At 45.6% G+C, this 24,772-nt stretch overlaps 1 protein-coding gene across 2 annotated transcripts in view; it reads left to right on the top strand.

Annotated features, from left to right (window-relative positions):
• The first annotated feature begins 609 nt into the window (after positions 1 to 609).
• Positions 610 to 24,772, top strand: part of lifra (LIF receptor subunit alpha a) — a 229,468-nt gene continuing 205,305 nt past the window's right edge. For both annotated transcript variants that reach the window (XM_085967341.1, XM_085967430.1), the window contains exon 1: positions 610 to 855. The gene's annotated coding sequence lies outside the window, so the exon portion shown is untranslated. The remainder of the gene's footprint in view (positions 856 to 24,772) is intronic.

Raw genomic sequence — 24,772 nt, 5'->3', positions numbered from 1 at the left:
CGCTTAGTATGCCGTCTGCACCGCAAGCTTTTCCTAGTCGCAGGTCCTTGAGTTTTTCAACTAGTTCTTTTTCTGTTATTATGGAGTCTAGCGGGTTTTGGTTATCTTTTATGGCCATTTCGAGCTTTTCCAGTTTTTTGCATATTTGGTGTTGCTCTGGCCTTAGTGTGTTTTTCTGGTATAATTTTTCAAAGTGGTTTTCCCATGTGTCTCCATTTTGAATGGCCAATTCGTCGTGTTGTTTTTTGTGTAAGGTATTCCAGTTGTCCCAGAAACAATTGGAATCAATGGATTCCTCAATGGAGCTGAGTGTATTCTTAATATACTGCTCTTTTTTGGTTCTGAGTGTGTTTCTGTATTGTGTTAGTGTCTGACAATAAGTAAGCCTCACTGAGGGTCTGTGGCGCGTGATTTGAATGAGAAGCTCGCCAGCTCGACCAACGGTCGATGATCAGGGAAAGCTCGCGCGTTCTTCTCCGCGCGCTGCCCAGCACAGACCGGCGGGCGCGCGCTGCCCAGCACAGACCGGCGGGCGCGCGCTGCCCAGCACAGACCGGCGGGCGCGAGCCTGTGCACCGCACCGTGTGAAGACTGACGTACGTGCTCGCTCCCGCCCACGCCCCCGCTCCGGGTCCCGATGTCAGTCTGTGTGCGGCAGACGGTGAGAGTGGGTTGGGTGTTCAGGACAGGTCGCGGCCAGATCTCCGCCTTTCCCCATCCAGCGGTTGAAGATAAAGGAAAGAAAAGCGGGGCGTTGGCGGCTGTTGAGATGTTTTATTCCGTGATATAAAAGTCGGCCGGCCGGCGGATTTCTGAGCTTGCCCCCTCCTCACGGAGCGGCGGCAGTGCGGGAATGTAAGTGAGCTGCAATGGGATGAAAAAAAACCCATTTAATCCCATCCTTGTTATATTTAACGGGCCGCGTCTTCACTCATTGGATTTTGTTTGTCGAAACCATCAGCAATCGTTGGCAAGTTTTCCTTCTTCCACCAGAGTCACCTCTGTTGGATTTGTGCCAGATTCTGGAGTTGGATTTTGAGGGGGGTGGCTAATTTTATTTTGTTTTCATCGATTATAATTCTCCCCTCAACAGGAAAAATCGTTTGCAAATTAAATGTTCCCTGTATGAGAAAGGAGCTTATTTGCAGGGGAACTTTATAAATTAACTTGAAAGTGGACTATAAGCATAGAAGTAGCGGGAGTTAATTTAAAGTATGTTTAATAACTAGTTGAGTTCAATATAATTTAAGTTTTGTTTAATCACAGAGAGGGGAGAACGGGACTGTTTCCCAAAATGTCAGGAATACGTTTATTATAGTCATGGTGAGTAATTGTGGGATGTCTTCCTTAATTTGGAATAACCTCTGAACTGTCGGCATCACTCCTGTCAAATTGAGAATTTCTCTTTTTCTCTTCGCCTCCTCCGACCTTCCTTCTCACTACACTCTCATTTCACACCAAATCCTACCGTTGGTTTTGTATTTAATTATTTATCCTGCTTTTTATAAATAATAATCAGGTTTGCTCTTTGTGGGATCTTGCTGTGTGTGAAATCGCTGTCATATTTACCCACACAACGGTCTCTACACTTCATAGAAACATAGAAGATAGGAGCAGGAGTAGGCCATTCGGCCCCTCGAGCCTGTTCCGCCATTCAATAAGATCATGGCTGATCATCCAAATTCAGTACCCGGTCCCTGCCTTCTCCCCATATTCCTTGATCCCTTTAGCCTTAAGAAATATATCTAACTCCTTCTTGAATATGTTTAATGAATTGGCCTCTACTGCCTTCTGTGGTAGAGAATTCCACAGGTTCACCACTCTGGGTGAAGAAATTCCTCCTCATCTCTGTCCTAAATGGCTTACCCCTTATCCTTAGACTATGACCTCTGGTTCTGGACTCCCCCGGCCATCGGGAACATCCTTCCTGCATCTAGTCTGTCTAGTCCTGTTAGAATTTTATAAGTTTCAATGAGATCCCCTCTCATTCTTCTAAACTCCAGCGAGTATAAGCCCAATCGACCCAATCTCTCCTCATACGTCATTCCTGCCTTCAAAGTAATTCGGTGTATTTAACGTGCTTTTACGTAGAATTTACAGCACAGTAAGGGGCCATTTGGCCCAACAGGTCTGCGCCGGTGATTACGCGCCACATGAGCCTCTTCCCACCCTACTTTATCTAACCCTATCAGCATTTACTTCTATTCTTTTCTCCCTCGTGTACTTACCTAACTACCCCTTAAATGCATCTGTGCTATTCGCCTCAACTGCGTGCAGTTCTGGTCACCACATTACAGGAAAGATGTGATTGCACGAGAGAGGCTGCAGAGGAGATTTACGAGGATGTTGCCACGACTGGAGAATTTTAGCTATGAGGAAAGATTGGAAAGGTTGAGGTTGTTTTCTCTAGAATGCAGGAGGCTGAGGGGCGATTTAATTCTGGTGTAAAAATTATGAGGGGCCTAGATAGAGTGGATAGGAAGGACCTATATCCTTTAGCAGAGAGGTCAATAACTAGATTTAAAGTAATTGGCTGAATGATTAGGGGGAAGGTGAGGAGAACTTTTTTTCACCCAGAGGGTTGTGGGGTGTGGAACTCACTGCCTGAAAGAGTGGTAGGAACCCTCATCACATTTAAAAAGTACTTGGATGTGCACTTGAAGTGCCGTAACCTGCAATGCTAAGGACCAAGTGCTGGAAAGTGGGATTAGGCTGGAGAGCTCTTTTTTCAGACACAATGGCCTCCTTATGTGCCTTGAATTTCTATGATTCTAACCACTCCATATGGTAGCTATTATGTCCGTGAATGATTGAGACACGGACAGCAGGAGTTGAACAAAACAAGTCTTTACTGATGGGAGTCAATAGTGAAACTGAAAACAACAGAGGCTCACTAGCGCCTTTTATACAGGGGTGGTCACTGCCGGTACTGCAGTCTGAGACCAGTTATTCTCTTAAAGGTACATACACAACAATTCCTCCCCTTTTAGATAAACAGTACATAACATTCATTTAACAACTAAATGATAACTACTTACAATCACAATTACGGTTGCTAGATACATTGGTTAAGTTTAAGCAATTATAAGTTCAGTCTTTGAGGAGGCTTCCTGATTCTGTCTGGATAACGCCTCTTTGGGGTATCAGGTTCTTCTGGCAATGTTGAGTCGGGATCAATGTCGTCATTTGGTTCATCTGCTTCCAATATCACCGGCTCTGCGGTAGCTGCAATTGGTACGTCGATTTCATTGCCAGGTGTATCAGATCGTGGTGTGGAGTTGACGTTTTCCAGTGACTCTAGAATCTGGTCAGCATGGCGTCTTACAATGCTCTCTCCAACATCCACGGTATACATGAGAGGTCCTTGCCGTGTACAAATCGTTCCTGGCTGCCATTTCTCAGTGCGGTAGTCCCGGGCCAAAACTGGTTGACCTATCTTAAAACTCCTGGTCGGCCTTTCATTCATATTCTGAAACTGCCTGTTCTCCACATCTCTTCGGACGTTTGGCTTAACCAAATCCAAGCGGCATCGTAGTCTTCGATTGAAGAACATCATGGCTGGAGTTTGGTTGGTAACAGCATGTGTCGCATTCCGGTAGGCAAACAAGAAGTTGTCCACCTTGTGTTGTAGGGGTATATCTTCATTACACATTGCCTTTATAGCTTTCTTGAATGTTTGGACAAACCTCTTGGCCAATCCATTAGTGGCTGGATGATATGGGGCAGATGTGTAATGCTTAACACCATTGTTCTTGAAGAACCTCCGGAGCTCTTCAGACACAAACTGTGGTCCATTGTCAGAGCAAATCTGTTCAGGCAGCCCATTCCTGGCGAATATGGTTCGTAAAACTGTGATAGTTTTTTCCGTGGTGGTTGAGGACATTTTTATTACCTCTGGCCGCTTTGAATGTGCATCCACCGCAATTAAAAACATCGAGTCCATGAAGGGACCAGCAAAATCAACGTGCACCCTTTGCCATGGAGATGAGGGCCACTCCCATGGATGCAGAGGAGCTTGTGGTGGGGTGTTTTGGACCTTCTGGCATCCTGCACAGCTCTTGGTCATCTCTTCGATTTCTCTATCAATTCCCGGCCACCACACAAACGCTCTGGCTAAGTTCTTCATTTTTACCCCACCCAGATGACCCTCATGAAGCTCATTGAGCACTCTATCCGTCAACTTAGGTGGGATTACTACTCTGGATCCACACATCAAGGTTCCTCTGCACACTGACAGCTGTTCTCGGCGAGAATGCTGGCAGCAGTGGTTCGCCATGTGCTGGCCATCCCTTCACCGTTAAATCATAGACCCGTGATAGTGTCGGGTCATTCCGTGTTTCCTTTTCTATGTTTGCATTCGTCATAGGGAGACATTCGACTATGGTCGAGTGGAATAACTCCATTGGATCCACTGCGAGGTCGTCGTCTTCCACCGTCGGCAACGGTAGGCGTGACAATCCATCAGCATTCCCATGCTGTTTAGTTCCTTTGTACTCGATGTCATATTGGTGTGCCCCTAGGAAAAGGGACCACCTCTGCAGCCGTTGTGCTGTCATTATCGGTACGCCCTTCTGAGGGTTGAAAATGGAGACACGAGGTTGATGATCGGTTAGTAGAGTAAATTTTTGACTGTGCAGGTAGTGATTGAACTTCTTCACCCCCCACACTAGGCTGAGGGCCTCTGTCAATCTGGGCGTAGTTACGCTCGGCAGAAGTTAACGAGTGTGACGCAAAAGCTATCGGCCTCTCTAAACCATCAAGGAATTTATGTGACAGTACCGCCCCAATGCCGTAGGGAGACACATCACACGCCAGTCTGATCGGCAGTGCTGGGTTGTAGTGAGCCAATACTTCCCTTGAAGTGATTAAGTCCTTACTCTTCTGAAAGTCCCGCTTACAATCATCGCTCCATTTCCATGCTACCCCCGTTCGTAGCAGCGCGTTCAGTGGGTGCAGAATTGTCGACAAATTCGGCAAAAACTTATGGTAGTAATTCACCAATCCGAGGAATGACCTCAGTTGCGACACATTTTCAGGTGTTGGGGCCTTAACAACCGCTTCAATTTTGTGAGGGGACTTATGTAACCCCTCTTCATCAATCACGTGGCCACAATACGATATCTGTTTCTTAAAAAACTCACACTTGGGGCAGTTGGCTCGTAGCCCATGTTCCCGTAGTCTAGTGAGCACCTGTTCTAGGTTGTTAAGGTGTTCACTGTCATCTTCACCTGTCACAAGGATGTCGTCCAAGTAACACTGAGTCCCCGGAATCCCTTGCAGGACTTGTTCCATCGCTCTTTGCCATATTGCCGGAGCCGATGCTACTCCGAATACCAACCGATGATACTGGTAAAGACCTTTGTGAGTGTTTATCGTGAGATACTTCCTAGAGGACTCTTCAACCTCCATCTGCAAATATGCTTGTGCTAGGTCAATTTTTGTAAAACGCTTCCCTCCAGACAGTGAGGCGAAGATGTCTTCTATCCTTGGAAGAGGACATTGTACTGTGTGAAGGACTGGGTTCACCGTCACCTTGAAATCCCCATAGATGCGAATCTTCCTTGGCTCCCCGGACTTATTGCTTAATGTTTTCTTCATGACAGGAACGATGGGTGTCGCCCACTCGCTCCAGTCGACCTTAGACAACACGCCCGCCTTCTCCAGATTCTCCAGCTCTGCCTTGACGGCTGGGCGAATTGCATATGGTACCGGTCTTGCTTTGAAAAACTTGGGAACTGCATTCTCTTCTATTTTTATCGAGGCGGTTACGCCCTTAAGCTTGCCCAGTTCTTGTTGAAATACCTCTTTGGCGTTAGCTAAGATTGTCAACAATCGTCCAGGAGTGACGTCTTCATCTTTTTTACCGTCCACCGTCATTGCATGAATGGAGTGCCAATCTAAGTTTATCTTCCTGATCCATTCACGTCCCAATAACGGTGGTCCACCATTTGGCAGTATGTAGAGATACAATTTCCGTATTTTCTTGCCGTTGTATTCGACAGGCACCCTTATTTTTCCTCTGGGGTATACTTTTTGCCCCGTATACGTTGTCAAGACGATGGATGTCTCTCTCAAGGGTATGTGAGAATAGCCGCTTGTAGTCTCGTCGATTCATGACGGTTAGCGCTGATCCTGTATCCAATTCCATTTTAACTTGGGACCCTGCTATCGTGAGGGTGACCCAAATGGTTCGGTGATCCTCTTTTGCGATTACATTGTGAAGTTTGAGACAGCTTAGTCTCTTGTTCCCGGATTCACTATCGCTCATCTGGTCTTCGGAACTACTGTCCGTCATCTTTTGTACTTTCTTGTACGGTCCCTTCGTAGCCTTTTTGTTATCGCTGGTCTTCTTCCCAGACCTGCAAACTCGTGCAATGTGTCCCATCTTTCCGCATTGCCTGCATATTTTGTCTTTGGACCAGCAGTCCTTCTGGTCATGGTTAGTTCTGCCGCAGCGATAACATTTTGCAAATCCCCGTGTCATTTCGTGGGTGCCGTATTCCTGTGGCTTTTGTTGAATTTCTGCAGCTCCCCTGGCTGCTGCTTCCTACGATACTGCCACGCTGAAAGCCTTATCTAGCGTCAGCTCTTTCTCTGAGAGTAACTTCTTCTGTGTTCCTTCACTCAGGAGTCCACAGACAAATTTGTCCCGTAGAGTATCTGCCAGTCCTGCTCCGAACTGGCAGTGCTTTGATAGCTTGCGTAGTTCCGTAAGGTACTCAGCATTGCTCTCATCTTTATGCTGAGTTCTCCTGTGGAATTTAAATCTTTCTGCTATCAACAGCGGTGCAGGGTTTAGGTGTTCCTGTAGGACAGCAACAATTTCGTTAAAACTCTTCGCCTTCGGTTTGGCTGGAGTAATCAGGTCCCGCAATAGGCCGTACGTTCTAGTGCCCATTAAGTTTAGCAATACCGATGCCTTCTTCTCATCAGCTATTTCGTTTACCTCGAAATATACCTCCGACTCTTTCCACATACGTGGTCCAGTCCTCTATTGTATTATCAAAAGCAGTGATACAGCCAGTCTTCGGCATCTTGCAAATCTAAAATGGCGCCTCCCGCGCTTTGCCTTCTTCCCCGCTGTTGCTAGCGCTGCTTTCCACAGTTCCCGTTGCAACCTGCAGCTCCTCGTGGTTTCTTGTGCGTTTAATATTTCTTTTTTTATTATTTTCCCGTCGTGGAACAACCCTGTGGGACTCTTGCCTCCCTCTTCTCGGGTCTATACGCAGCCCGGCTTCGTAGCACCGGCCGCGCCCTGTGTGCTCCACCCTCTCTCTCCTTCCCGACAAAGCTGCTCGGCCCCGTTGCAAGCCACCCACTCGAGTTCGCGACCGCCGCAGCCCAGGAAGGATCAGTGTACTACCTGCCACCAGCCCGATTAGCTGAAGCACTGTCGACAGGAACCAGGCCCGCATCCGACAGCTTCTCCAGCAATCTGCAACACAGGGCGGACGCCCACGGTCGACGCCCGTTTCTACTGCCTCTTACTTTCTTTCTGGCCTCGACCTCTGCTCACTTCGCTGTTGGAATGGATCCCAGGAGGTGGTGCAGACTGTAGGTAGGTTCATATCTGCTCGTCGCCAGTATTATGTCCGTGAATGATTGAGACACGGACAGCAGGAGTTGAACAAAACAAGTCTTTACTGATGGGAGTCAATAGTGAAAGTGAAAACAACAGAGGCTCACGAGCGCCTTTTATACAGGGGTGGTCACTGCCGGTACTGCAGTCTGAGACCAGTTATTCTCTTAAAGGTACATACACAACAGTAGCAACTTCCACATTCCAATCTCTCTGAGTAAAGAAGTTTCTACTGAATTCCCCATTGGATTTATTCATGACTGTCTTATATTTATGACCCCTAGTTTTGGATGCCCCACAAATGGAAATGCTTTCTCTACCATATCAAACGCCTTCATAATTTTGAAGACCACTATATTTGTTCACTCTGCAAAAGTCTGCAATGTAGTTTTATGACTTTTTTAAATACATTGATTAAACAGGGAACATCAATATTCAGGAGTGCCTTACTCCTGTTCATATTAGTAATGCATGACAAGACTCCATAATGGATTCGTACCGCATATTTATTGGAGAGACCATTGTGTTTTCCAAGGGATGAGCTGATGAGCAGAGCTTTTAGAAAGAAAGACTTGCTTTTATATAGTGTCTCTCGCGACCACCAGAAGTCCCAAAGCGCTATTCAGCCAATGAAGTACTTTTTGAAGTGTAGTCACTGTTGTAATGTAGGAAACACGGCAGCCAATTTGCACACAGCAAGCTTCCACAAACAGCAAACTGATCATGAGCGGATGCTTTTTTTTTTAGGGATGTTATTTTTGAGAGATAAATATTGGCTAGGACACTGGGGATAACTTCCCTGCTCCTCTTCGACACAGTGCCATAGGATCTTTTACATACACCTGAGAGGGCAGACGGGGCCTCGGTTTACCATCTCGTCCAAAAAACGGCACCTCCGACAGTGCAGCACTCGCTCAGCACTGCACTGGGAGTGTCAGATCAGATTTTTGTGCTTCAGTCTCTGGAGTGGGACTTGAACCCACAACTTTCTGACTCAGAGGCGAGGGTGCTACCAACTGAGCTGCGGCTGACACTGAGGTAATTTTGTCAACCATGTCGTGGGACTGGAGTCACATGAGCCAGACCAGGTAGGGCTGGCAGTTTCCCTTTCCTGAAGGACATCAGGGAACCAGTTTTTTTTTTTTTAAACAATCACGCTGCTTTCATGGTCATGTTTTATGGTGCCAGCCCATAAATCAATTTCACAACGTGCCAAAGTGAGATTCGCTGCGAGGTATTTGAAAGTCTGGAGGGTGGAGGTGGATTTGAAGCAGAACTGCTGCCCGCTGTCCCTGACCCGGGTCAGCTGATTTTATATATTTGGAGTGACGAACCAGTGACCAGAAGCTGGACAGCAGCGTTCGCTCATAAATCTGTGGTGGTTTAAGAATGAATGTATATAATAATATAGTCATATCGCAAGCCGGAATCTGTGGAGCTATGGGTTGGTTTAATAAGGTGTAATAATAGCGCGGGTTGGTTTTAATGGATATTTTCGCGGGGGGAGGGTTGCGGAGATTTATCTGTTTGGAGCGCAGGTTCTGTGTGAAGGGAAAGGAGAACAAAATTCATAAAAAATGAACATTTACTGTGTTTTGCTGGCGTGGATTTTCTTTTCCTGATGCGGCTGTGTTCGGCAGTAGCGATCTCTTTTCACCACCCCATCCCCTCCTTTCTCTCTGGAAGTGTTTTCTTTGTAACGGCGACAATATTTTCTTTTCCGTTAGCGAACAACCGAAAAAACACTAACTGCGCGTGTGCAACTACCTCAACCGCGTTGGCAGCAGTCGCGCCCTTTAATGGCCCAGAAATTCGGGTCGGGGGCTTCCCGCGGGTACAAGCCTCCGACCTGCACTTACCTAGCACGCCGGCCGTTGAGTTGTGGGCCCGCGTGGGATTCCGATCCTGGGCCTCCTCCAACTGCCGGCACGCAGTGCTTGCATATCCCAGGGGCGCAGTTAGTCCGAAGTGTCCCCTGGGATCACGTGCGCCATGGAGAGCCAATGGTAGCAGGGAATGCTTCATTCATAAAATTGACAGGAAGACCTGTCAAACCTATAAATACTATAAGCCCCAAAACATCACTAAAACTTCAAATACATTTTTTTTAAATCACATTTTTAAAATAACTATAAATTACATTAAATAACTATTTTAAACAATTTAAAATTTTGAAAAAATTAATTAACATTTTCTAACGGGGCTAAAAATAAACTTGCCCTTTAAAGTATTTAAAAATAATAAACCTGTGGGGAAAAAATGTTTTAATTTTAATTAATTCGCCACTTACTTTGTTAAAAGCAGGCCTTGTGCCTGCTTTTTAAAAGTGTAACTGCTGGAGACTTACCCTCCCGGAGAAACCTGCAAAAAAAAAAAAAAAAAGTAAGTTCGATGCGCACGCGCTGCCTCTCTGGTGCATGCGTTCCACCTGTCAACCCCTTCTTTCAAGGGAACGGAAGTTCCGGTTTCCCGTGCATGCATGAAACCGGCACTTTCGTTGGGCCTACGCATGAGTACCCCGTGCGTACTCACCCGTGGAGACCCGAATTTCTGGGCCAATATTTTGGGTGGGTGCTAACAACCCCAGGGCGCGGGGGAGGAATTTTGTCACCGCTTTGCTGCAGCATTCGAGGCCTATACCTCTGAGAGGTGGGGCAAGAATTTCAAAATTGACCAGTTTCTTTCTTCTGCAGGTTTTGGCATGTGCGATAGATTTGCACAGTTGAAACTGGCCTTTGAGTTTTAAACTGCCCCCCTCCTACCCCTTCCCCCGCGTATCCTCACCCACACCGCAGCCTTAGTAATGCTGGATGCCAGCGACCCGACAGGTGCCCTTGGCAATCTGCAATGCAGAGGGTGTAAATGAGGGAAATACTCAGTTACATGGCGTTACAATATGTCCGTCCTTTTGCGGGATTTCCGATGGGGCTAAAAAAGGGACAGAACTTTGCTGGATCTGAGTTGCACCCCAGTAGCAGCTCTTCTACTGACAAAATTGCCCTTGCTGGCTGCCGGAATTTCGGGAGTTTAGTATAGCCTGTGAAAATATTTTGTTCTGTATCCACATGAAATGTGAAAAGCACCTTGCACTACTGTGATTCTACCCTTCCAAACTTGGGTTGTGTCTGGAGAGAACATTTGTGCTTTGAAGTACTGGTGGATACAGGCCTGCCACTGGTGGTGGTAATGTTTGGAGAAGTTTGCGATGATTGGATTAAGGGTAGCACACACAAGAATCGTATCATATAATATTCAAACACATTGGCTTAAGAATGATACGTTCCTTTTAGCGTATCGGTACAAAAATACAAAATGGATCTCGTATTCCTTTTCATAATTGGGATTTCTCTTTTGGAGTGACCCAAGATCTGTCTGGACTTGAATCCTCCACCTGCAATGAAAGAAGTTTTTCTTCCAGATTCCAGTCGCCTCATTTTCAAATCCCTCCATTGCCTTGCCCCTCCCTATCTCTGTAACCTCCTCCAGCCCTACAAGTCTCCAAGATCTCTGCGCTCCTCCAATTCTGGTCTCTTGAGCATCCCCGATTTTAATCGCTCCACCATTGGTGGCCATGCCTTCAGCTGCCAAGGCCCTAAGCTTGGAATTTCCTCACTAAATCTCTCCACCTCTCTACCTCTCTTTCTTCCTTTTAAGACCCTCCTTAAAACTTATCTCTCTGACCAATCTTTTGGTCACCTGCCCTAATATCTCCTTATGTGGCTCTGTGTCAATGCTTTGTTTGATAACGCTCCTGTGAAGCGCCTTGGGGCGTTTTACTACATTAAAGGCGCTATATAAATACAAGTTGTTATTGTCGTTAAGTTTAATCACACTATGATGAGGTTTAAGATCGATCTAGAAAGGGGAAAAGTCAGTACAAAAACGAGAATACCAGATTGGATTAGGGCAGATTTTAGAAAGTTGAGGAGCGAGCTAGGTGAAGTGGAAGGAGAAATTGGCGCACAGGTTTATACACCAACAGTGGGATTCTTTTTATAAAAAAAAAGATATTGCAGAAGTACAGATTAAGAATATTCTATTTTAAAAAAGACAATTTCAGGATGACATGGATAAATAGAGTTTCAAAACCAATTATAATTTAAGAGGCGGGCCATGATGGCTATAGAATAATAATGAAAAAAACTAAAGAATATGATAAATGAAGATGTTATGGCCAGGGTAGGGAATACTAAGAGGGAGTATGAGGAAACCTTTTTCAAAAACATCAAAAGGAACTATTTTATAAGTAGATCAGTAAAAAGAGAATTATTGAAAGTGAGGTGGAACCCCCTGAGAGGAGAGGATTGTCAATTTATAAATGGTGATCGAAAAATGGCAGTGGTATTTAATAGGCACTTTACATCAGTCTTAACTAAAGAGAAGGATATCAAAGTGGAGATGAATCCTAAAATGGTTAAGAGTGAGATGAATGATCTGATAAACAAAAGGAACATTTTTGATAAGTTAGTTAAGCTGAAGGAAGACTAAGTGCCAGGGCCCGTGGGATACATTCTAGGATCCTGAGGAAGATTAGAGAGGAAATTGCAGAGGCTTTAGAAATTATATTTCAGGGCTCGACTCAGTGTGGATGTGTGCGGAGGGTTGAAGGCGAAACTGTCAGCATTCAAGATTAGATTGGATTGGTGGTTGGAGGAATATTGGAACAGGGTGGGTAAATGTGATTAGAACTATCTGCTCGTGTGCAGGGTAAACCGAGACACGGACTGGTTGGGCTGAATGGCCTGTTTCCGTGTTGTAACTTCTATGGGCCAGAATTTACTTTAACCAGGGAACGAATGGTGCCCGCCGTTCGTTAGACTTGCTCGTGCCCATTTAATTTTCATGAGCTTTTGCGTGGCATGTTTCTGCAAGCGGGATGTTGAAACAGTGCGGTGCCATCTACAGGGCATCAGGGACCTATGCGAACAGGGCAAGCAACTGTCCATCTCCTTAACCAATCATATTGAAGAATTGTTAATGCACAGTGCAGAGTCTGATCCAGGAAGTGTGAATTCACTATTCTAACTTAATGTCAAATCTGGTACAGAGAGAGAAAGAAAGATTGGATTAAGGGAGAGAGAAAAAGAGACCGAAAGAAAAAGTAATATTTTTTAAATTAAATTTTAAAACAAATCTCCAACAACAATTAAAAGCTGAAGGAATGAGACTCCACACTTGTAAAAGTTAATTTTCAGTGCCAGAGAGGTTGTTTGGCAGTAATTGAGACTTATCCCGCCATTAAAAAGGGTACTTAGACTGAAATGGACAAGTTTAGTCCGTACCTACAGTGTAAGTACAGGAACTTCTCACCGTTCAAAACATTTGAATGGGGAGCCAGATGGTGAGATGGTGTTTTCACACAGCTTACGGCTGCAACTTCCGTATTTTTGCGTTTTAACTGCATATCTGCCCTCGCCTGAAGTTGCTGTCCGATTTGTGCATAAATAACAGTGAGCGCCATTAGCGTAACCGTTATTTTTCCGGTAAATTCTGGCCCTGTCGGAGTCTACGTACTCCTAGCAAAAAATACTGAACTCGGAGAGGTTCAACAGAAAAGGTTTAATTGTTGAGGCTGCATGCTGAACACAAAATGGAGTCAGAGACTACACAAAGTACAACTCTCTTTCATCAGTGCACAGCTTTGACTGCTCCTCCCCTGCTCTGGGCTTAACTATGTTGCAGATCCAGTTTCTTAAAGGTGTGATCCTTCTTAAAGGCATGACGCCTGATTTATAGTCTATGGACCGGAAAGCGGATTGTGTCCGTTCTGTGATCGGTACGCCACAGCCCAATGTATTTCTGTGTAATTTCCTTTGTTTGCTATTTTAGTGTCCACACTTGACTAAAAAGAAAGCAGACAAAGGAATTCATATGAATGTGTTAAATGTTATTATTACATTGTGTAATTTCCAGGGCAGTAAATGTAGGCAGGTAATTTAACAACGGAGGCCGTTACAGCTGAGTCTAATTCTGTCCTCAACCGAGGTCCACACACTTTCCAGAAGGAGTCACCAAACAGTGATCAGAAGCAGGAGCCCCAACTTCTCTCTAACTCCCCACCTTGTAGTCCCAAGAACAGTTGTTTTTAATAATGATTTTTCAGAGAACAATGTTATTTGTATTTATTTTTTTCAGTAGGTTATTCATTTTGCTTTGCTGCTGTTTTCCTAATTTTGTTTTCAAAATCACACACAGAGAGGACACTAATTTTTTAAAATTTGTTTATGGAATGTGGGCATCGCTGGCAAGACCAGCATTTATTGCCCATCCCTAATTGCCCTTGCGAAGGTGGTGGTGAGCCGCCTTCTCGAACCGCTGCAGTCCGTGTGGTGAAGGTGCTCCCACAGTGCTGTTAGGGAGGGAGTTCCAGGATTTTGACCCAGCGACCATGAAGGAATGGCGATATACTTGTAAGTCAGGATGGTGTGAGACTTGGAGGGGAACTTGGAGGTGGTGGTGTTCCCATGCGCCTGCTGCCCTTGTCCTTCTAGGTGGAAGAGGTTGCGGGTTTGGGAGGTGTTGCCGAAGAAGCCTTGGCGAGTTGCTGCAGTGCATCTTGTAGATGGTCCACACTGCAGCCACGGTACTCTGGTGGTGGAGGGAGTGAATGTTTAAAGTGGTGGATGGGGTGCCAATCAAGCGGGCTGCTTTGTCCTGGATGGTGTCGAGCTTCTTAAGTGTTGTTGGAGCTGCACTCATCCAGGCAAGTGGAGAGTATTCCATCACACTCCTTACTTGTGCCTTGCAGATGGTGGAAAGGCTTTGGGGAGTCAGGAGGTGAGACAATCGCCGCAGAATTCCCAGCCTCTGACCTGTTCTTGTTGCCACAGTATTTATGTGGCTGGTCCAGTTAAGTTTCTGGGTAACGGTGATCCCCAGGATGTTGATAGTGGGGGATTTGGCGATGGTAGTGCCATTGAATGTCAAGTGGAGGTGGTTAGACTGTCGCTTGTTGGAGATAGTCATTGCCTGGCACTTCTGTGGCGCGAATGTTACCTGCCATTTATCAGCCCAAGCCTGAACATCGTCCAGGTCTTGTTGCATGCGGGCATGGACTGCTTCATTACTGAGGAGTTGCGAATGGAACTGAACACTCTGCAGTCATCAGCGAACATCCCCATTTCTGACCTTATGTTGGAGGGAAGGTCATTGATGAAGCTGCTGAAGATGGTTGGGCCTAGGACACTGCCCTGAGGAGCTCCTGCAGCAATGTCCTGGGGCTGTGATGATTGACCTTCAACCACCACAAACATCTTCCTTTGTGCTAGGTATGACTCCAGCCAGTGGAGTGTTTTCCCCCTGATTCCCATTGACTTCAGTTTTACTCGGGCTCCTTGATGCCAGACTCTCTCAAATGCTGCCTTGATGTCAAGGGCAGTCACTCATCTCACCTCTGGAATTCAGCTCCTTTGTCCATGTTTGGACCAAGGCTATAATGAGGTCAGGAGCCGAGTGGTCTTGGCGGAACCCAAACTGGGCATCAGTGAGCAGGTTATTGGTGAGTAAGTGCCGCTTGATAGCACTGTCTATGACACCTTCCATCATTTTGCTGATGATTGAGAGTAGACTGATGGGGTGGTAATTGGCCGGGTTAGATTTGTCCTTTTTGTGGACAAGACATACCTGGGTAGTTTTCCACATTGTCGGATAGATGCCAGTGTTGTAGCTGTACTGGAACAGCTTGGCTAGAGGCGCGGCTAGTTCTGGAGCACAAGTCTTCAGCACGATAGCCGTGTTGTTGTCGGGACCCATAGCCTTTGCTGTATCCAGTGCACTCAGCCATTTCTAGATATCACGTGGAGTGAATTGAATTGGCTTAAGACTGGCTTCTGTGGTGGTGGGGACCTCAGAAGGAGGCCGATATGGATCATCCACTCGGCACTTCTGGCTGAAGATGGTTGCAAATGCTTCAGCCTTGTTTTTTGCACGCACGTGCTGGGCTCCACCATCATTGAGGATGGGGATATTCATGGAGCCTCCTCCTCCCATTAGTTGTTTAATGGTCCACCACCATTCACAACTGGATGTGGCAGGACTGCAGAGCTCTGATCTGATTCATTGATTGTGGGATCGCTTAGCTCTGTCTGTTGCATGCTGCTTCTGCTTTTTAGCATGTGTGTAGTCCTGTGTTGCAGCTTCCACAGGTTGGCACCTCATTTTTAGGTACGCTGCTGCTGCTGATGGCCCAAAGCACCTCATGGATGCCCAGTTTTGAGCTGCTAGATCTGTTCTGAATGTATCCCATTTAGCACGGTGGTAGTGCCACACAACACGATGGAGGGTGTCCTCAGTGTGAAGACGGGACTTCGTCTCCACAATGTGCGGTGGTCACTGCCACCAATACTGTCATGGACAGATGCACCTGCGACAGGTAGATTGGTGAGAACGAGGTCAAGTAGGTTTTTCCCTCGTGTTGGTTCTCTCACCACCTGTTGCAGGCCCAGACTGGCAGCTATGTCCTTCAGGACTCGGCCAGCTCGGTCAGTAGTGGTGCTACCGAACCACTCTTGGTGATGGACATTGAAGACCCCCACCCAGAGTACATTCTGTGCTCTTGCTACTCTCAGTGCTTCTTCCAAGTGGTGTTCAACATAGAGGAGTACTGATTCATCAGCTGAGGGAGGGCGGTAGATGGTAATCAACAGGAGGTTTCCTTGCCCATGCTTGACCTGAAGCCATGAGACTTCATGGGGTCCGGAGTCAATGTTGAGGACTCCCAAGGCCACTCCTTCCCGACTCTATACCACTGTGCCGCCACCCCTGGTGGGTCTGTCCTGCTGGTGGGACAGGACATACCCAGGGATGGTGATGGAGGAGTTTGGGACATTGGCTGAAAGGTATGATTCTGTGAGTATGACTATGTCAGGCTGTTGCTTGACTCGTCTGTGGGACAGTTCTCCCAATTTTGGCACAAGTCCCCAGATGTTGGTGAGGAGGACTTTGCAGGGTTGTCTGGGCTGGGTGAGCCATTGCCGTGTCCGTAGCCGGTGCCGATGTCGATGCCGGGTGGTCCGTCCGGTTTCATTCTTCTTGTTATTCGTAGCGGTTTGTTACAACTGAGAGGCTTGGTAGGCCATTTCAGAGGGCAGTTAAGAGCCAACCACATTGCTGTAGGTAAGGACGGCAGATTTCCTTCCCTAAAGGACATTAATGAACCAGATGGGTTTTTACAACAATCCGATAGTTTCATGTTTACCATTACTGACACTAGCTTTTTATTCCAGATTTATTTAATTAACTGAATTTAAATTCCCCAGCTGCCGTGGTGGGATTTGAACTCGCGTCTCTGGATCATTAGTCCAGGCCTCTGGATTACTAGCCCAGTGACTACCGTACCCCATTTGAATACATTTGAAACCACTGATAGAGAGACGTACTGGCGAAGAAATTTCTTGGGGGATCCAGCGAACTCTCGCTTTGACTCTAGCAGGAGACTGGCACAGGCCCCAGGGAAAAGGTAATTTGCGTTGTTTCCCTGAGGATTGTGCCTGTCTTCCATTGGAGCTACGGTGGGAGACCCACGGAAATTGAATCCACTGTGTCGAGGGTCTAAGTGTTGAGGAAACATTGGAATTGCTGGACTAAAATAAGGTCTACCTAGTTCGCCTTTTACCATCCTGGAGGAAGAGAGTGTTTGAAGACCAGGACCTCAAACCCAGCACCAAGCTCATGGTCTACAGAGCAGCAGTGATACCTGCCCTCCTGTATGCCTCAGAGACGTGGACCATGTACAGCAGGCACCTCAAAGCACTGGAGAGGTACCACCAACCCTTCCTCTGCAAGGTCCTGCAAATTCATTGGCAGGATAGGCGCACCAACATCTGTGTTCTTGCTCAGGCCAACATCCCCAGCATCGAAGCTTTGACCACGCTCGATCAGCTCCGATGGACGGGCCACATCGTCCGCATGCCCTATACAAGACTCCCAAAACAAGCGCTCTACTTGGAGCTCCGGCACGGCAGGAGAGCCCCAGGTGGGCAGAGGAAACGCTTCAAGGACACCCTGAAAGCCTCCTTGAAAAAGTGCAACATCCCCACCGACACCTGGGAATCCCTGGCCCAAGACCGCACAAAGTGGAGGAGAACCATCCGAAAAGGCGCCGAACACCTCGAGTCTCTTTGCCGGGAGCAAGCAGAAGCCAAGCGCAAGGAGTGCACATCAAGCCAAGCACCCCACCCACCCATCCCGCCCCTTCAACCACCGTCTGCCCCACCTGTGACAGAGACTGTAGGTCCCGCATTGGGCTCATCAGTCACCTGAGAACTCATTTTTTAACGTGGAAGCAAGTCATCCTCGGTTCCGAGGGACTACCTAAGAAGAAGAATCTCATGATGCAAAGATGGCGTTGTTGACTAATCACAGCAATAAATCTCCATCAATGAGTCTACAACAGACCCAGACAGGCACAAGAAAAAAAACTCGTGGTGGAGAGCTTTGGAAGCCATAGGTCCAAAGTCGCCTGTTCCTTCCAAGCACGCTACACTCACAACACGTCACATCTCAGATTACTCATATACTTTATCCAAAATGTTATTTCCTGAAAGAAATCTCTCAATTGTATTTGAATGAATAATACTAACTGCTTCCACCGTCTCCCGAGGGAGCCTGTTCCATAGATTGGCTGCTCGCTCACTGAAATATTATTTCTGCAGATTAGTTTTGAATTTACCCCCTTCAAGCGCAGGCCGGGCCCTCTGGCTCTACTGTTGTTATTTCGGATTTCCAACATCTGCAGTATTTTGCTATCGTCCCTCTGGCTCTACTGTTGTGGACACGGTGAGACAGCTTGTCACGGTCAACATTATCTACTCCCTTTAGAATCCTAAAACCATGAATCATTGCACCCCTCAACCAACAACAACTTGCGTCTTTAACGTAGTGAAATGTCCCAAGGTGCTTCCCAGGAGCGTTATCAAACTAAATTTGACACCGAGCCACATGAGATATTAGGGCAGTAAGAGGTAGGTTTTATGGAGGGTCTTAAAGGAGGAAAGAGAGGCGGAGAAGTTTAAGGAGCTTAAGTCCTGGGCAGCTGAAGGCACGGCCACCAATGGTGGAGCGATTAAAATCGGGGATGCTCAAGAGGCCAGAATTGGAGGAGCGCAGAGATTTCGGAGGGTTGTAGGGCAGGAGGAGATGTTTCTCTTTTCCAGTGAGAAAATGCCCAATTTACATAATCGCTCCTTCTAATCTAATCCAATCCCTTCATCCCCATAGTCTTCTGCATCCAGAAAGAATGGAGAAGGTTGGGTTTTTCATCATGGCGAGGAGATGATCTTGGGAGGAATATAACACAGTGAAGGGAACGATAAAAGGTTGATTAGGAATATGACTGTAAATGAAATTGCAAGAGTAAATGTGGAATTGCCAGCGTCACCCACAGCCTGCGGGGGAAAAAAAGTAGGACAAGTTCAAACTATTTAAAGGTATATTTAGAATTGCTATAAGAAGCTCTTAGTCACACACAGATTGATCAACTCGTGAAATACACTTCCAGATTGAGCGGTGGAGGTGAAAACCCTGGAACCATTTAAGAAACAATTAAATGCAGCGTTGTTTGGGGGTTGTAGAGTGGAGTTGAGATGGGCTGAATTGCCTTCCTCCTCCGTATTTCTCTTGTGATAGGCAGAGGGCAGTGCGATGATATCCATGTGCCATTGGTGTCATGCCATCTGCTCTCCTTTTGGTAAAAATATTATTTAGCAAAGTAGATGTAACATCTGTTGTGGCTGTGCATTGACGCAGATGTTGCCGGGTGGAACCAGAGGTTTGTGAAAGAGGAGTTCCAGGAACTGAGCCTGTCATTACAATGTTCCTGCTTGGCAACTCCGCCGCCATCCATTTCTGAAAGCTCAGTTGGTAAAGGCATAAAGCCATGCAGTTTCCAAGAATGCTTCTGGAGGCTAAGTTATGCCAGCAGAATATACAGATGTTTGTATTGGCTGCTGCCTTCCTGTCCATTAGCAGGCTGAGCTCCCCATCTGCCCATACAGGCCAGCAATGTGATCATCAAGAATAATATAGAAGATAGGAGCAGGAGTAGGCCATTCGGCCCTTCGAGCCTGCTCCGCCATTCAATGAGATCATGGCTGATCCTCCAAATTCAGTACCCTGTCCCTGCCTTCTCCCCATATCCCTTGATCCCTTTAGCCTTAAGAAATATATCCAACTCTTTCTTGAATATACTTAATGAACTGGCCTCCACCGCCCTCTGTGGCAGAGAATTCCACAGGTTCACCACTCTCTGGGTGAAGAAATTCCTCCTCATTTCAGTCCTAAATGGCTTACCCCTTATCCTTAGACTATGACCCCTGGTTCTGGACTCCGCGGCCATCATAAACATCCTTCCTGCATCTAGTCTGTCCCGGCCTGACAGAATTTTATAGGTTTCGATGAGATCCCCTCTCAATCTTCTAAACTCCAGTGAGTATAATCCCAATCGACACAATCTCTCCTCATACGTCATTCCTGCCATCCCAGGTATTAGCCTGGTGAATCTTCGCTGCACTCCTTCCATGGCAAGAACGTCCTTCCTCAGGTAAGGCGACCAAAACTGCACACAATACTCAAGGTGTAGTCTCACCAAGGCCCTGTACAACTGTAGCAAGACATCTCTGGGGAAATTATTTGTGTCCTCCTTTGTGAAGACAGAACCAAAGTATGTATTTAGTTGGTCTGCCATTTCCTTGTTTCCCATTATAAATTCCCCTGATTCTGACTGCAAGGGACCTACGCTTGACTTCACCAATCTTTTTCTCTTCACATATCTATAAAAGCTCTGTCAGTTTTTATGTTGCCTGCTAGCTTACTCTCATATTCTATTTTCCCTTTCTTAATTAATCCCTTTGTCCTCCTTTGTTGACTCCTAAACTGCTCCCAATCCTCAGGATTATTGCTTTTTCTAGCCAATTTATATGTCCTCTCCTTGGACCTTATGCTATCCCTAATTTCCCTTGTTAGCCACGGTTGAGTCACCTTTTTTGTTTTATTTTTATGCCAAACTGGGATGAACAAATTCTGTAGCTCATCCATTCGGTCTTTGAATGTTTGCCATTGCCTATCCACCGTCAACCCTTTGAGTGACATACCCCACTCAATCCTACCCAACTCGCTCCTCAGACCATCGTAGTTTCCTTTATTTAAATTCAGGACCCTAGTCTCTGAGTCAACTACTTCATTCTCCATCTTAATGAAGAATTCGATCATATTATGATCGCTCTGACCCAATGGGCCCCGTGCAACAAGATTGCTAATTAATCCTTTCTCGTTACATAATACCCAGTCTAAGATGGCCTGATCTCTGGTTAGAAATGGAGTTGCCAGCATGATTCCCAATGTCGGGAAGCCCGCAGCAACAGTGGAAAAATTGGGAAAAGCCTGTTAACAGGCAGTTAAGTGGCTATAGTTCTGTTCCCGCCGCTAGGAGTCGTGTCCCTGCGCAAATCGGGGACATGACTCCCGGGAAGCTTGTATGAAGACAGGTTCGGGACCCGCTCCCATTCTCTGACTTTCTCAGCAGTCCCGCCTCCTCGGGGCTGGTAAAATCCATCCCATGAGTTCAAACTCTACTACGCCAGCTGGGGAATTCAGTTTTCATCTGGAATAAAAAGCTAGTATGAGTAATGGTGACCATAAAACTACCGGATTGTTGTACCCATCTGGATCACTAATGTCTTTTAGAGAAGGAAATCTGCCGTCCTTACCCGGTCTGGCCTATATGTGACTCCAGACCCACAGCAATGTGCTTGACTCTTATGAAATGGCCAAGCAAGCCACTCAGTTGTATTCAAGAAGGCGGCTCGCCACCACCTTCTCGAGGTGGGGGGAGTCCAAAGCTAGGGGTCATAATTAAGAGAAAGTCAGTAACAAATCCAATAAGGAACTCAGGAGAAATTTCTTTACCCAGAGAGTGGTTAGAATGTGGAACTCGCTACCACATGGAGTAGTAGGCAAATAGTATAGATGCATTTAAGGCGAAGCTGGATAAGTACATGAGGGAGAAAGGAATAGAAGGGTATGCTGATAGGGTTAGATGAAGTAGGAGGCTCGTGTGGAGCATAAACACTGGCATAGACCAGTATAGATTCTATGTAATATAGCGTGTGCTACTGCATAAACTTTGCTTTAAAGGGGAAAAATTGCTGTGTTGTACTGGAATTTCTCCTCCAACACTAAATACCGGATCAATCCAATTACTTTAAAGACTGAACAAGTGAGCAGGAGAGCGCTTTCAAGGTATTGAGAGAGGCATAGATGGTTCAGTGAATGTAGCCCCCAATCGCTTATTCCTGATCAAAAAGACTAGTTGGAATTCACATCATCTCTTAAATGTAAAGCTGGAGTGGTTTATGGACATTATCTGAACTTCAAAATTAAATTGCAGCCATTTACTCCTTGAGCATCAGTTTAGTAAATTGTGTTAAATAATTTATATTGCCGTGCCAATAAAGTAGAAACTGCTCTGACAGTTGAAAGTATTATTCAGATTGGATTATCACTTTACCATTATTCCGTTACATGATTTAATGGAGGTTATAATTAGGATATTAGCTTGCAGTTCTAAAGCAAAATTACAGGGAAATTATATATTTCCAAGGAACTTTATAATTTAAAAAAAGCTTCTGTTGGAGAGGAATTTATATTTCCTTCCAACTTTCTCCCCTGCTATCCAGTAGGTGGGGGTACAGTTTTATGGGGGTCTCCAGTGCCCATTTTTCAAGTATGAGACCAGACGGCGAGTGTTTGTAAGCTATTTTACCATGGAATGCATCATAGCCAAACCCTGACGTTCACATATTTGAAATTTCCAATAGCGTTGAGGATTGGGAGACAATGGCAAAATCTTTCCTCCCGCCCCCCCCTTCCTTTAATCAGTCGAGCTAAGGCAAATGTTACGTTTAGCTGTTAGGCCCATCATGGGAGTTAGAGCACAATGTCAACAGCAGTTTTGGTTAGATTGTACTCGTTAAATTATCGTCTTAAATTTTCATCATTCGGAAAACAATTACGTATCTCTTAATTGTAAGTGTTGATGATGAACGGGGGATCAGATAGGGGTTTCCTGCACGTGTGATAGTAATGCATTTCCATGTGTGACTCTAGGAAGGAAGGAACATGCATTTCGATAGCACTTTCCGCAACCTCGTGACATCCCAAGGAATTACCTTTTGAAGTATATGCAGTGTTTTTTTTGTCGGCGAATGTGGCAGTCAGTTAGCAAGCACACGCTAAGGTCTCACAACAACAAATTAGATGAATTATTAGTTGGTGGTTGAGGGATAAATGTTGCCAGGATACCAGTAGAGGTAGAACTCCCTTCTTCGAATAGTGTCACGGGATTTTATTTATGTCCACCTGAACAGGCAGATAAATTTAACGTCTTGTCCAAAAGCTGACACCTCTGACAATGCGGCTCTCCTTCAGTACCGCACTGGAGTGTCCGCCTAGATTATATGCTAAGGTCCTGGAGTGGGGCTTGGACCCATAGAGGCAACGATGCTTCTACTGAACAAAGCTGACAGTATTTACTGGAAGTCCTTACCCCAGATCATGTATGTGTAGCATCACAATGTAGCAGCGACTTTGAGGCGACAGTTACTAGCACACTTGCACTGTCAGTGAAACCCTTGCACTCTAAGCCTGTTTTTTCTAGCGGACTTCCTAATTAGAACTTACCGACTGTCACAAATGATGTGTTCCTTAGAAGTAGCTGTAATTTTAATTTTTTTTTTGAAGGGTTGCATATAGTCCTGCTTCAGAGAATAACTGATTTTTTTTTTTCTACCGCCATTTTTTCTCGCAGTAACTAAAATTTCTAACATCCAAAATAAGGGTTTAAACAACATTTAAAAAAAAAAAAAAAAAATCAAAATGTGACATTTCACAATAACACGATTACATTTATCAATTTATACATTTCTTTTAATATCCTAATTAAAGTTTTCACTTGGAGGGAGGGAGGGAGGGAGAATTGCCTCTACAATTGTTGGAAGACCTAATAACTCACTCAACAAATTTGTTTAAAGTAAAAGCTTTTTGGTGCCAGATTATTACATTCATGTTCCTACTTGTCATTACAGAGTGTTTACAGCAACAGGCCATTCAGCCCAACTGCTCCACGCTGGTGGTGTTTATGCTCCACACGAGCCTCCTCCCACTCTTCTTCATCTAGCTCCATCAACATATCCTTCTATTCCTTTCTCTCTCGTGCTTATCTAACTTCCCCTTGAATGCATCTGTGCTATTCGCCTCAACTACTCCCTGTGGTAGCAAGTTCTACATTCTAACTACTCTCTGGGTAAAGAAGTTTCTCCTGAATTCCCTATTGGATTTATTCGTGACTATCTTATATTTATGGCTCTTAGTTCTGGCCTGTTCAATCTTTCCTGATCGTTATAACATCTCAGTTCTGTTATCATTCTAGTAAATGTAGTGTGGGTGGAGGATTTTACTGCAGTTAGCCTCAGTAGCCCTGTCTGGACAAGGGAAGGATTAATCTGGCATGGCTCCTCCCTCTGCTGGAAGGTGTAGAAAATGACTAAAAAGAACTCAAAAAATGTGAACGTAAGAAAATGCATGTATTCCCTTGAGTGTAGATTAAGGGGTGATCTAATTGAGGTGTTTAAGATGATTAAAGGAGTTAATCAGGTAGATAGAGAGAAACCATGTCCTTATGTGTGGGAGCCCAGAACAAGTGGGCATAACCTTACAATTAGAGCTAGTGAACCAAGGTGGGTAAATGGAGTCAAGATACAGATCAGCCATGATCTAATTGAATGGCGGAACAGGCTCGAGGGGCTGAATGGCCTACTCCTGTTCCTATCAATACTTAAATTGACCTCTGTGTGGAAGCACCAATTTTTGGGGAATTTTCAGTTCAACATCCACTAAAACACCATAGTCTGAAAGTGACTGAATTCTGGCAGATCTGTGCGATATCCCTCCTCTTAGTATTTTTGAATTGCAAACAGGTGTATAATGTAAAAATAACTGAGTGTGGGTAGAGGCTTTGGTAATTGGAATTCTGTTTCTCTGCCAGGAGTTTAAAGTCACAGTTTCTTCCAGTACTGATTCTGGGAATCCATAGTTCTGCCAATTACTGAAATAACTACTCATAAAGGGGGAGGTGTCAAAATTAGAACAGGGAGGGATCAAACGAAAAATGGGTTTGGAGGAAGAAGGGAGAGGCATGTC

Source organism: Somniosus microcephalus, chromosome 1 (assembly GCF_052327205.1).
Source record: "Somniosus microcephalus isolate GS21.2 chromosome 1, FLI_Smic_1.0, whole genome shotgun sequence".
NCBI classification, from domain to species: Eukaryota; Metazoa; Chordata; class Chondrichthyes; order Squaliformes; family Somniosidae; genus Somniosus; species Somniosus microcephalus.
Note: the sequence above shows the minus strand (reverse complement) of the source record. Positions and strands in the feature narration are given on the sequence as shown.